Here is a 12360-nt window from a genome sequence, read left to right as displayed (position 1 = left end):
CTACTGGGATAATTTCCAATTCCAGGGTTATAGGAATGGGCCCCAGCTCAACAGCCACCCAAGTTGGTTGTTGCATCATCTCTCCTTTGGGAGCTGCTCCTAAACAGAGCTTATGCACACTGCATGCTTTTTACACACTGCTTTTACAAATGTATATAAAATGTAGCTCTAGATAGCTCTAGATTTAAACTTATATATGCAATATATAACTTCAGTGTATAAAGACAGGGTGTTCTGAGGATGAACCCTGCCGTGGCAGTGGGCTGGCCATATGTTTCTGGCAGTTCTGTTCCCAGACTCCTAAGTTATTCCTGTCTGTGGACAGAACAGCTGTAAGGAGTGATGTACAGGCTGGATGTCAAAACTGGTTTCCCAATAACATCAGAAAACTCAGGAAATCTTTAGAAGAATGTGTCCCTGTGACTAGAACCCCAGGGTAATATTAGGGAGCCTGGGTACCCCATCAGGTGCTCCTGCAGTGCAGATGATGGCGGGGATGTGGCAGGATCCAGCCATGGGACTGGGCAAGATGTTGCTCCATTGAGTGGAACAGAGAAACTGCTGCTGCTGCCCTCCATGTCTAATGGCACCAGAACCATGCAGGGAGGTTGTTGGGGACATATGATGCCACCAAGACACCTTTCCCTCTGCTTCCACTTCTGCTCTCCACTCCCCACCAGCAGCATCTGTGTGCACTTTTCCCTGAGCTGCTTCAGCAGGAGCTGCAAAAGGCAAAGTGGAAAGCAGGGAGAGGGGGTGACTGCAGTCAGAAAACAGATGTTTTATATCTGTTTTGAGTTTTGCAGAAACAACTGCTTATTTTGGTTTTGTGGCCACAGTGAAGAAAAGAACAAGCTTCTGTCTCTGCCATAGGACCTGGGTCATCCTGAGAAGCAGATGTGCCTCGGTGGCACATGGGAGCTGCACCCAGCCCAATGGGTGTTGTGGGATGTGCTGTCTACCTCAGCCCTCAGGATGCCTGCAAAGTGTGATGGGGCTTTCCTCCTGTTCCTCACAGAGATCATGGAGGGGAAGTAGGCAGTTGTTTCTCTTTCTGAGGGGCTTTCAGGTAAGGGGTACAGCTCAAAACCCTCTGTCCTTCCTCCCCACCAGCCTCTCCAAGGGCAGGGTGCTGGTTGAGGGCTCTCTTCCCTTCTTTGGGTGTTGCTGGGCAATAGGCAACTGCTAGCTGAGACTGATTTAGAAGCAGCAGGCTTGGACACTACCCAGATGGAGCAGCAGGGATTATGAAGAACCATGCAGACAGCTAGAGGGCATGGTTGAGGTCCCTTTGAATAGCAAGAAATCCCCAGGTGCTGTTTGATGCTCCTCTTGTAGCAGTACCTCCATGTAGCGGGAGGAGCCATTCTTGCTCCTGAAGCTCGACGAGCTGCTGGTCTCTTCCAGGACTCCAGCCACCACACAGCGCTTCCAGGGTAGAAGTGTGGCGGGAAGAGCCTTTCTTGCTCCAGAGGCTCAACGAGCTGCTGGCCTCTCCATGCCTCGCACCAGAGTGAGCTGAGGTCTTCTCTGTGGGTGTGTGTTCCACCTTTATTGGCCCCCTGGCCTTGCTCATGCCCAATAGGGGCCTGTCCTAATCAGGCACAGGTGGACTCACACCCACTCACTGGCAATTCGAGGCACCTGGTTGACAATGTCTCTCTACACCTCCACCAGGTTTTTAACATGTATCTGAGAAAATGTGAAACTTCTTCTCTCACACAACACTTGTGATACAGTCTACTCCTCTGTCAGCTCAAGATGTGTTCATAGCAGCTGGTGAAAATATTCAGTGAAGCAACCAGCTTCATCCTTCTCAACCTCCTGGTGCTCTCCAGGTGGCTTTTGGAGTTGCATTTGCAATACTGGAGGCCCCCAGTGGGGAATTTACTTCCCTCCACAGACAAGTTGATCAGATGCCAGCTGGGAAAGCATAAGATATGGATGGGATATCCTCCATGTGGATTCCTGAAAGATTGATACTGGTGGGTTCTGAAACCCACTGCAGTTTCAAAAATAGGCTGGATGGCAAAGGCTCTCTATATGATGAACAGGGTAAGTGACAGTCAGCCAGTGTTACTTCTGTGGAATTGATTTGAACACTGCAAGACTGAATAATTATGCCAGGAGATTCCAAGTATTGGATAGATAACTTTATTAAATAAATATAATGGAGATAATTCTTGGTTGCAAGAGAAGGGTGTTGCATTTTCAAATCTGGAGTAGGAGTGCTGTGTGAGGGCACTCATCCTGAACACTAAATCAAGAAGAAAACCCATGATAAGGAGGCTCAGTGTTACATGCCAGTGCTGAGGTGATACCACCTACATGTGCCACCGCCAATTTCTTCAGAGGGGACGATGTGCAAGCCCCCAGTGCCAGCACTGCTGCATCAAGAAGCCCTTGCCTTGAGCCTTTGCCAAAATCTGACTTGCTATTATGGCCAGAGCACCCAGGTTAGATGTGCTGTTTCCACAAGGTGAATGTCTACAGCATCACTTGCATATGCATGTGTCCATCTTCTGTATCCATTAGAGCTGTGTGCAAGAAATGCAGCTACCACCTTGCTTCTTAGTGGTGCTACAGCTGCTTTTTTCACACACCTGAGCAAGCCATTGCATCAACAGAGCAGTAGCAACTGCCCATCTGCACAGCTTATACACAGCTGTGTCTTTCCATAAGCCTTTTTCCTACAAATTAAAAAGAAACCGATTTCATTTGCCTCTGTTGCAGAGTAACATCAGAAGCAGAAGCAGCAGTGCTGCCTCATCCAAAGGGAACAAATCAGATAAACATGCCTGATGCTAAGGCAGTATTAACCTTGCCAATTCACTATTGTAAATTTGACCTTTCGTCTCCCATCTCTCTTCTCTCTGTGGATTGCTGCTGTCCCTCCTGGCCACACTTCTCATTGTGAATCATGATGTCATAACTCGTTTGCTATGCAGGGCACCTTGGGAGTACAGGACAATCACCCCAGTCCTGATTGAAATTTCTTAGTCCTTCAATTTTTCTGGTTGCATTCAACTGATTAATGTTCTTGCAGAGACAGAGAAGAGTTTCCAGTTCATTTGCAGATATTTGATTGTTTCAAAAGGTGTTTTTGTGAAGTATCTTGCAATACATAAAGTCCCACTGTTATATATTCTGAAGGAAAACCCAGGCAGCACAACTCCTTCATCCAAGCATGCATGGGCAAGCTGGCCAAAAGCAAGCTCAGCTCTCACACAAATCAAACAGCAGCAAAAGGGATCACTTCCCACCTGATACAAAGGCTTTTGGGTCAGAAAATCTGGTCACACTGTGGTGTTGCTTGAACCAGAGAAGGAAGGGAATATTAATATGCACAGAGCATGATAATCACAGATGCTTCAGATACCAGGGCTTTGGGCTGGAAAAATAATAATCACACAGAGCTTTCTGATGTTAAATATAAAAAATGTACTGGAAGGAGAATTCTTTGGCTGCAATCCTCCTGCTTACACTACTTCCCCATCTCTTCAGGCTTTACTCCCTGATACACTTTTGAGGCCACACATCTTCATCCCTTACTGCTGAGCAGGCAACGCAGCCCTTCATACCCCACACGTGGGTGTGCAACACTGCAGGAGTTGCTCATGTTACAAGACTTGAAGGGATTGCTGCAATGGGGTTAGGGGTCTTCCCTGTATAATACCAAAAGTTCATTTGAATTGTTATGCTTAATGTTGGCTAAGATGATTAGTTGTTATGTCTTGAGCAACCTGTTCTAGTGGGAGGTGTCCCTGCCCATGGCAGAGGTGTTGGAACTAGGTGATTGGTAAGGTCCCTTCCAACATAAACCATTCTGTCATTCTGTGATTATAGTACTGGGTCTGCTTCCTTTTTCAAATTCAGTCCCTTCTGGTGATGGAGCAAGGTTCTATCTGCCTGAATCACTGCATCATCATCAGATGTGGTCTATAGGCACAAGACTGTCCTCCAACAGCCTGTCTGCCCTCCTGGAAGCTGTGGTTGGGAGTATAGTTGCCATGGTGGTAGGGAGACAATTAAAATTGCTTTATAACCAGCTGAAGGTACTGACTGTTTCCTGGATACCATATATCCTAATCAATCTCAACTCTGACAGACCTTGGAGTGAAGCCAGGTCCAATGACAGCATTTAGTGGTGTTCAATTTTTTCTTCTCTCTTCATAGCCCTTTAGTTATGGGTTTGAAGCTGCAGTTCAAGGTAAAAAACAAAACAAAACAAACAAACAAACCATCCATCCCTCCATCCTTTCTGGATGTGGTATCTTTCATTTCATTTCACATCCTTTGATTTGAGCTGCACAGCACCAAAAACATATAAAGTTATCACCACTCTTTTGATCTCTTGACCTGCAAGAAGCTGAACTGGCTTCCTTGCCTTGAGTGATGTGGGTGCTGCCCTTTAGCTCAGAGCAGGGAATAAGGGCTCTCTTTGTGAGAGGCTCCTAACAGGCTGTGTGCTCACCCTGCCAGGCCATTCTTCGTGGGTGGTGGGGGGCTGGAAGCAATATGTTGGAAGTCACACTGTATCCCAACAGCATGGGATTCAGAGCTGTCAAGCAGTGGTTCATTGTTAGTACAACCTCTTCCAGAATGCCAGAAAAAGAAAAGAGAACTTAAAACTTTTTATGACCTGTTGACACATGAGTCTGGTGAGAATCTGACTGTCTGTGAATCCGGAGGAATAGTGGAGGGGTCTGGGGATCTGCTACTGCTAGTCATAGGGTTGTTTCTCCCTACAGGTAGCAATGTGAGCCAGAGGGCTCCTCCAATTTGCACCTGTTTTTTCCAGATGGCTTTATATGGATCCCCTTTGTGTTGTAGGTGCAGCATCAGTACCTTAAATGGATGTATAGTATTTCTCTGATGACTTCTTGTATCTTTGCTGTGATTTGAGAACAGTTAGAATCCTATTTTAGACAGTTTCTGACTTACACAAGCCCTGAGGTGACTATGTAGTCCCAGAAAGGCCACTGGCCCAGTTGTATCCTGCAAGTCTCAGACAAAGTTCTACACTTTGGGTGTCCATTTGCTGGCTTTGTATGGATTTACCTTCTTCTGTATGGATTTATCTTCCTCCATCTGGAACAGTCTGCAAACAGCCTCCACTTCACAGAAGGGTCACAGAAAGGACCCTCCACCCAGGCAAAGGGCCCTGGCACCTGCTAGAAGAGCAGACTGGGGGCATTAGCCTGCTCCATTAGTCTCCAGGGTAGAGGGTCAAAGAAAGTCTCAAGGTAAAACAAAATCCTTGTCTGGAGGCTTTTTCTCCCTTAGGAATGAGATAACTTCAACTTTTCTTCTGTAACCAAAGAGAGGACCTTGAGAAAGCCCTAAATTTCCAAAGATAAGCAATTTAGCTATGTAAATGTAAAGCTATGGGTTTCTTCAAAGGCTCTGGTTGAAGGTATTTTTTTCCATGATTCCCTCTTGACAACATTAGGTCTTTCTGGCTGCTCATTTTTGATGATTTTATTTTAAAGTCTATTTAGAAGCTTAGGTTCTAACAAAGACAATAACCACACAACTGACAATGAAGTTAACCAACCACTTGAGGAATCAGAATGATTTACAGCTTTCAAAGGAGCTGATGTTAGCTTGCCTTTTGTCTTTCTGCTTAATGCCTCTCTAATATTCTTCTCTGGACACAATGACTTTCCGAAATGTTTTTTCTTTTTTTTTTCCTTTTTTTTCTTTCTTTTTTTTTCTTAAATAGAATGCTGAGCCCCTCCACCACATAATTCTATGCATACAAAAGAAGATTTAATATCCTCTAAATGACTATAAAGAGCAAACCTAACAGATGGCAGTCTTCATTGCTCAAGGGGGATGCAGGCTGCTTTTCTTGGAGAAGCATTTTAATGTGGTTTTGAAAGAGAGAGTCACTAGGTGTATTCATCTTTTCCTTAGTGGGGTGCTGTGACATAACTCAGGAGAGGTGCAAGAAGAGGGAAATCTAGTTCAGGATCCAGCAGAGTAAACAAATAGACCCGCGTGAGACCTTTTTTTCTTATTTCTGGAATCTGTCTGAGAACAATGCTCAAGCATCTTTGCAGAAGTTTTGAGATGTAGTGTCTGGATTGTAGGCATAACTTTCCAAACTTGAGGAAAGATTTAAGAAAGTTACTAGCATTCAAAGACTACTTCTCCAGATTTAAAACAAGGCTGTTGCTGACATATAATCAATGCTCTTCAAGAAGAATCTGTTCTGCTTCATTCTCTTTCTGTTTTTCTTATGTCAGAAGCCAACTTGCTAGCAAGATTAATTGACTAAAAGAAGGACTTCTTTAAAAGCAAGAGTTTGCATCTCGGTTATTTTCCAAGTATTTGGATGAATAATTCATCTGACACATAGCTAAAAAATTTCTTTTCATAGCTTATACGAGAAAGATCACAATATTTACAGTTAGACCTATTGTTCATACTTATTTGCTAAATAATTTATTGGAATAATTTGTGCTCTCTCTGTGTCTCATTTGGGGCCAGTTCTTCCGGAGACGCTGATACTCTCATGATGTGTATTCTGGTGGTGATGTGTTTCTGTTCCCAAGTGGGTGAGTGTAACTTTCTCAATTTTTTTTTTTTTTTTTGTGTGTGATGTAAGTGGTTGTTATTATGAGTTTGAAATGTGTTTTCATGCTAAAATCACACTTGGTGAGTATTTCTACCAGAAAATGTGTTCCCTAGGATAACTGTGGAAAGCAAACATGAAAAAGGAAGGAACATAGTCAAAGCAAATCCATAAAAACATTCAGATTAACAGAAATGTGCTTGCAGGACACACTTATCTCTGTTGTGGAGCAAAGTGAGGAGACCTCACATTTACAAGGTAGAAGTTGCTGTATGGCAACTAGCTAAATATTTTGTCTGGACAACTTGGAAGGCAACCAGCTGCCAGCCCTGCTACCAAACAAGCCTGACCTAGTCATTTTTGTTCTAGGGATATAGGTTACACAGCAAAGAGTAAAACAAAACAAAGTGTAAAGTTACATATAAAATGAAGAAAAGCAAGAAAAGATAAGAAGGGCATATTAATGGGATGGCAGCAATCTCAGAAAATAGGGTGTTTCATATCTCTCCAAACTAGCACAATAGCCAGTAGTAAAAGCCACTACCTGATACTTGAAAGCAAGAGAATAATTTCCATCATGATGTAGTGATCAGTTTTCACCCTGAATTTGGAGATCTGATCTCTTTATCTTTGCAAGTGCTACTGGGAGACCTGCTTGGTAACAAGAAAAAAATTCAACCTAACAACAGCCCATTCATCCTGGTGCTGCGTTGGGAAAAAACCCAAGTGTTTATTTGGAACTTAGTTCTCTGCAGACCTTTTCTTCAAATCATGTTTGCTATATGCCAGTATGTATATTAAAATATCCAGAGAGAGGGGCCTTACTCTCATGAGAAGTCAGCTGAACTCTGTTTCTTCCCACAGTGATGGAGTAGATTTATAGGGTAATTTGTCACAACGTATTCACATAGCTTAATGGTGAAAAACAACTATTCCGGATCTAATCCCAGCTATCAATTAGGAAGATTGGTTACAGTTATCTCCCTATCTAGTATTCACATCAAATGTGAATCTCTGGACCGACTAGAACAGACACCAACTTTTTCAGAGCTTTGGCCGTGTTTATTCAGAGACATTATTCTGCTGTGTGTGCATATATATATATGTACATTATTTCCACAATGTCAAACTCTCTTGTCACCTCTTTCATTACAACAGTCTAAAATGCTGCTCTTGACAATCCTTGTGCATACACTGTTTGCTCAGTACTTAGGAGATGTCCTGAAGTCCAGCAGGCCTGTGCTGCACAGATTTACCAGCAGTATGCTATGGGATGACTTTCTGAAACTAAAGGAATACTGGTCTGGAGGGGTGAGTGTATTAAACTGCCAAACTCCCATGATTCACATCCTTTCCTGTCATCCATTAAAGTTCCTGGCACCATTTTCAAATTCTTCTAGGGCAGCAGATGGAGGACATGCTGCTAAGTGCTATGGTTATGAGATTCATTAATATGGATGGAATTATGCACATACATTTGTAGTTGGGCAAGCAGAAGAATTTGCATCTGGGGTTTCCTGAGATTTTTGATACTGAGGTGCTACAGCTGTAGGAAGGTGAGATCAGATTTTGTGGAGAGCTTATGTGGAGCAGTTTTACTTGATGAAACTCTTGTTTCAGGGCTCACCTAGGCAGCAATGCCTGGTGGGATGTAGGTAGTGATGGAGAACCTAGTGGCCACTGGCAATGGCAAAGCTTTTAGGCAATAGACATCAATTAGAGATGTGAGCAGAGCCCAGAGCTACAAGAGAAAAACAAAGCCATGAGTGTGTCCATCCAAGTGGCATGCCACCATTACCTCTGCCATCTTACTGCTGATCAGGAGCTCACCACCTGGGCCTGGGAGATCAGGTACAGCAAATGTTGTCCCAGGGATTTGAAATGGGAAGGTTTCTGCTCTGTCATAAGCCTGGAAATGTGTAAGAATTGCTGCTGGATGTAGAGGATTATGACAGAGACACATGCGTAGTCTTTGCCAGTAGGCAAAGGTGTTTTCCATAGTTTTGCAGAGGCTGACAGATCACTAGAAAATAGTCACCAAAGGTAATGTGAAGTGGAAAGGTCTGTGATGCTGTGGTATTGCAAAAATCAGGTCTAGGTGCTGGAATAGAGAGGGACTGCTTGCTTCTAGAGAGGATACTAGCATTATGGTTCCTCTTCTTGTTCTGGGCATCTGGATTCAGTGTATGCTGTTTCCCTGACCAAGGAAGCTCTTTGTTGGTGGTTTCAGCATGAAGGAAGAATTATTTAGCTTTGTGTGGAGTGGTTGCAGATGATCACTGGCATATACTTCATGAAGATAGAGAGGAGGGAGGTGGTACTTCATGAGAAGGGTGGGTGTTTCTCATCATGATGTGCCTCATGTGATAAGTGCCTGAAGTTTGGGGTTTATTTTGCACATCCAGAAGAAGAAGAGACATCCTGAGGAAAATATTGGAGCAGAAATGTGAGTGGGAGCAGGAAGCAGAAATTTAATACTTTAGGCAGAATGGAAAAGTATCTCTGTTAAATGACCAAAATAGTCATGACCACATAATGGATGTTTGGTGTGGTGAGGACAAAGAGTGATTTTTAGCCAATGAATGCATTGTAACCAGAGAAATGTCTCCTTGTTAGATGTATTGATGGTATATTGGCATGATCTGTCATTTAAGGGCTGGATCTACGTGACCTTTTCCAGTCAAATGCACCAGAACAAATTGGGATGAGGAAAGTAATACATGATGTGTTGAATGAAATCCTGAATACTACAGTGAGGAAACACACAAACATAACAGCTGTGAAAGAGATACTTGTTTGGACTAAGAATGTACCACAGAAAGGTGCCTACGTGGGGCTGGCAGGAACGAGATCCCCAGGAAGGAATGTTTGTTTCCTGGGTTGCATGGGATTCTCTGTGTGCCAAACCCAGTCACCCCAGATGTTTGCCTCTGCATTGGCCACAAAGTCCCTCCTTCCAAGGTGCCCTGGTCCAATTCTTTGTGAGCACCTCAGGAAGTGCCATCTCCCTGCTGTCTCTGAGGCCCCTCTGCTGGAATGTCTTTGATCAGCCGTGGCTCAGGTTCTCTCACACATTTTTTCCCATTCAGGTATCTGTCAGCCTCCCAGTGTGTGACAATGCTCCTCTACACACAGGTTGTGTGCTACAGTGCTAAGGGAAATGATAAAAACCTCTAAGTGCTTATTGTCCATTCCCAGTTCCCATGGCAACCATGATAAAATGTTTCTTTTCCCACGTTTCAGGAATGCCATTCATCTGCTTTCTTCACACACTTCAGTTCCCATCAGGAGGAGGCAATGCTTACCTGGCTGCTTCCCCAGGAATAGATTCCTAGAGCAGGGACTTGGCACTGCCCCTGACCCCAGGGCAGATGTTGGAGTCAGCAGGGCAGTGCTGGGGAGCTGGAGGACATCACCTTGGTACAAACTCATCTGCAAACACATCTCTTCTGAAGAGGCAATAGGCACACCAGGACAGCACCAGCAGCAGAAATCTGCCAGGCTGGTTCCAGGTATGAAAGGGGAGAGAGAACTCTTTCCTGGGAAAGCAGCTTTGCCCTGCAAGGGTGTGCTGTGCCAGATGGGCTTTGATTTCCCTTACATAGGGCCTGTAGATGAGCACAAGTGCACTGCAAATTAATGGAGTTTCCCAGCACTTCACAGCACCCTAACATCTCCATGCCTGGTAAGCCTTAGTAGCTTGGTCACAGGAGCTTACCTTAGGCAGCTGAATGAAATAATGAGCCAGAGAACCTTTTTAAAGAGGTTTTCTGCCTGAGATATATTAGTTATGCCCATAATGGGGTTTTGGCATGCTTAATTGTTCGACCAGTGTGTTGCTGGTGAGTTGAACCCTTGTGAGCTGCTGTGGGACTGAGAAAACTGCCAGGAACGTGGGGTGGGATGGGATGGGATGCGATGGGATGCGATGGGATGGCAGGGGGTCTGGCTAGTGGTGGCAGTGTGGTCATGATAAGCAGCAAACCTGAAAGTCTCAGATTTTGGATTGGGTGGTGCACATACCTGGGCACCTACTAGTAAGTAGTCTCACTACTCACTGACAAGAAGGTGGTTCTGGGCAAATGGTCTAGTCCATCACTGTCCTGTCTGGCAGCATAATCTGTACAGCACACCTGTCATATCAGGGATGTTATCTGCAGAAATATAGCCCAGCTCCTCATGAGCTAAACAAAGAGATAGATCACTGTCTGCCCACAAACACTTCTGCCAGAGAGATCTTGCCTCCCCACAGCACCAGGCCAGCCTCAGGAGGATTGCACCTTCTCCATGGTTCTCCTCATCTTGGTGGTGCTTCTCCAGATGGAGGTGGAATGTGCAGCTCTGGAGAGGCAGCCTCGCCAGGCCCTTGCAGGGTCCAGAGAGAAGCTCTGCAGTGCCACTGAATGAACATGCTCCTCTCAGGCACTGTTAACAACAGCCCTGGAGACCTGGCACCTATTGAGGACATCATGGGAGATGCAGGGGGCACACAAGGGTACCAAGGAGGCCAGTCCCAATAAAAGCAGTGTCAATTGGGTAATATTTGGAAACCTAGCAGATGTGGCAATGTTAGTACCAGAGCTGGCTGAAGATCCGGAGTTATGATTCACCAGAAATTACATTTTTCTTGCCTTGTTTTCCCTTCTCAATATTTCAGCAAACTGTGGCCAAAGGCCCAGAAACTCAAGGCTTCTTAGTCCAGAAACAGACTTTCCAAATGCATCTTTCTGTCCTCTCATTTTGCAGTACTACCAGCCCAGGAATGTTAGGGAGGAAGGCATCCTAGAGCCTGGCCTCAGATTTGGTCAGGTGAACCTAACCCATTCTACATGAAATGTAGAAGATTTGAATAAAGCAGATGTTGGGCTGAAAAATTTAATGGAAAGTTTCATGAACCCTGGAGACCAAATGGTCTCACTGAGAAGTCAGCCAGCATGAGGTTGACTTGAAACCTCATGGAAGTTTCCTATGGGTCCATCAGCACAAGCAAATGAAGAGCCCCAGGTGTGGGCCATCACCCACACTGTTTAATCACTGTCTTGCTCCCTGGCCAGTGCTCTGCCAGCTGGTGCCCTGGCACAGCATGAAGGGCAGCATGCACCCAGGACTCTTCCCAAATGGGCAGCAGGGGCGATGTTATATGGGTTTCAGCATCATCCTCCCCCCACAGTACTCCAGCAGTGCCACACTTTTTCCATACCCTCATTTTCATAGTAATAATATATCACCCAGCTCAACTATAACACTAGTTTAGGTGCCTTGAACTGAAAATAAAAAGGAAAAAACAAAGGTAATAATAGCAATACTGTACTAGGGAAACACACAATGACCAGATGAGACTCAGAATCACATGTGTTATGGACTGGAAGTGGCTAATCTGTGCCAGTTGGAATAGTCCTTGGCATGATTTTATTTATTTTTTCAGACCTAGACTGGCCATCAAATTTTGTGTAGAAGTGAGCATTTTGAGGACATCAAGCACTTGTTATGCAAACTAATTTAGTTTCTCTGGAGTAACATCTCCTTAATGAAGGCTTTATGGAAGCACCTGGAGGTACAGATGTGTTATTTTGTCTGCATAATAGTTTCATAAGGGTGCTCAGTATGCTACACTAGGGGTTCTTCAAATTGCCAAGGTGACCAAAATCCCCAGAGCTGCAGTTGTCTGCACATTGTCAATCATGATTTCAGTGATGGTGTTTATAGACTGCCCATGGTTTGCCAAATTTCTCAGAGACTCATTACTTCTACCTGGACTCATTACTTCTACCTGGACAGTC

This window comes from Calypte anna, chromosome 5A (genome assembly GCF_003957555.1).
Source record: "Calypte anna isolate BGI_N300 chromosome 5A, bCalAnn1_v1.p, whole genome shotgun sequence".
NCBI classification, from domain to species: Eukaryota; Metazoa; Chordata; class Aves; order Apodiformes; family Trochilidae; genus Calypte; species Calypte anna.
The sequence above is the reverse complement of the archived record's forward strand: the minus strand, read 5'-3'. Positions refer to the sequence as shown.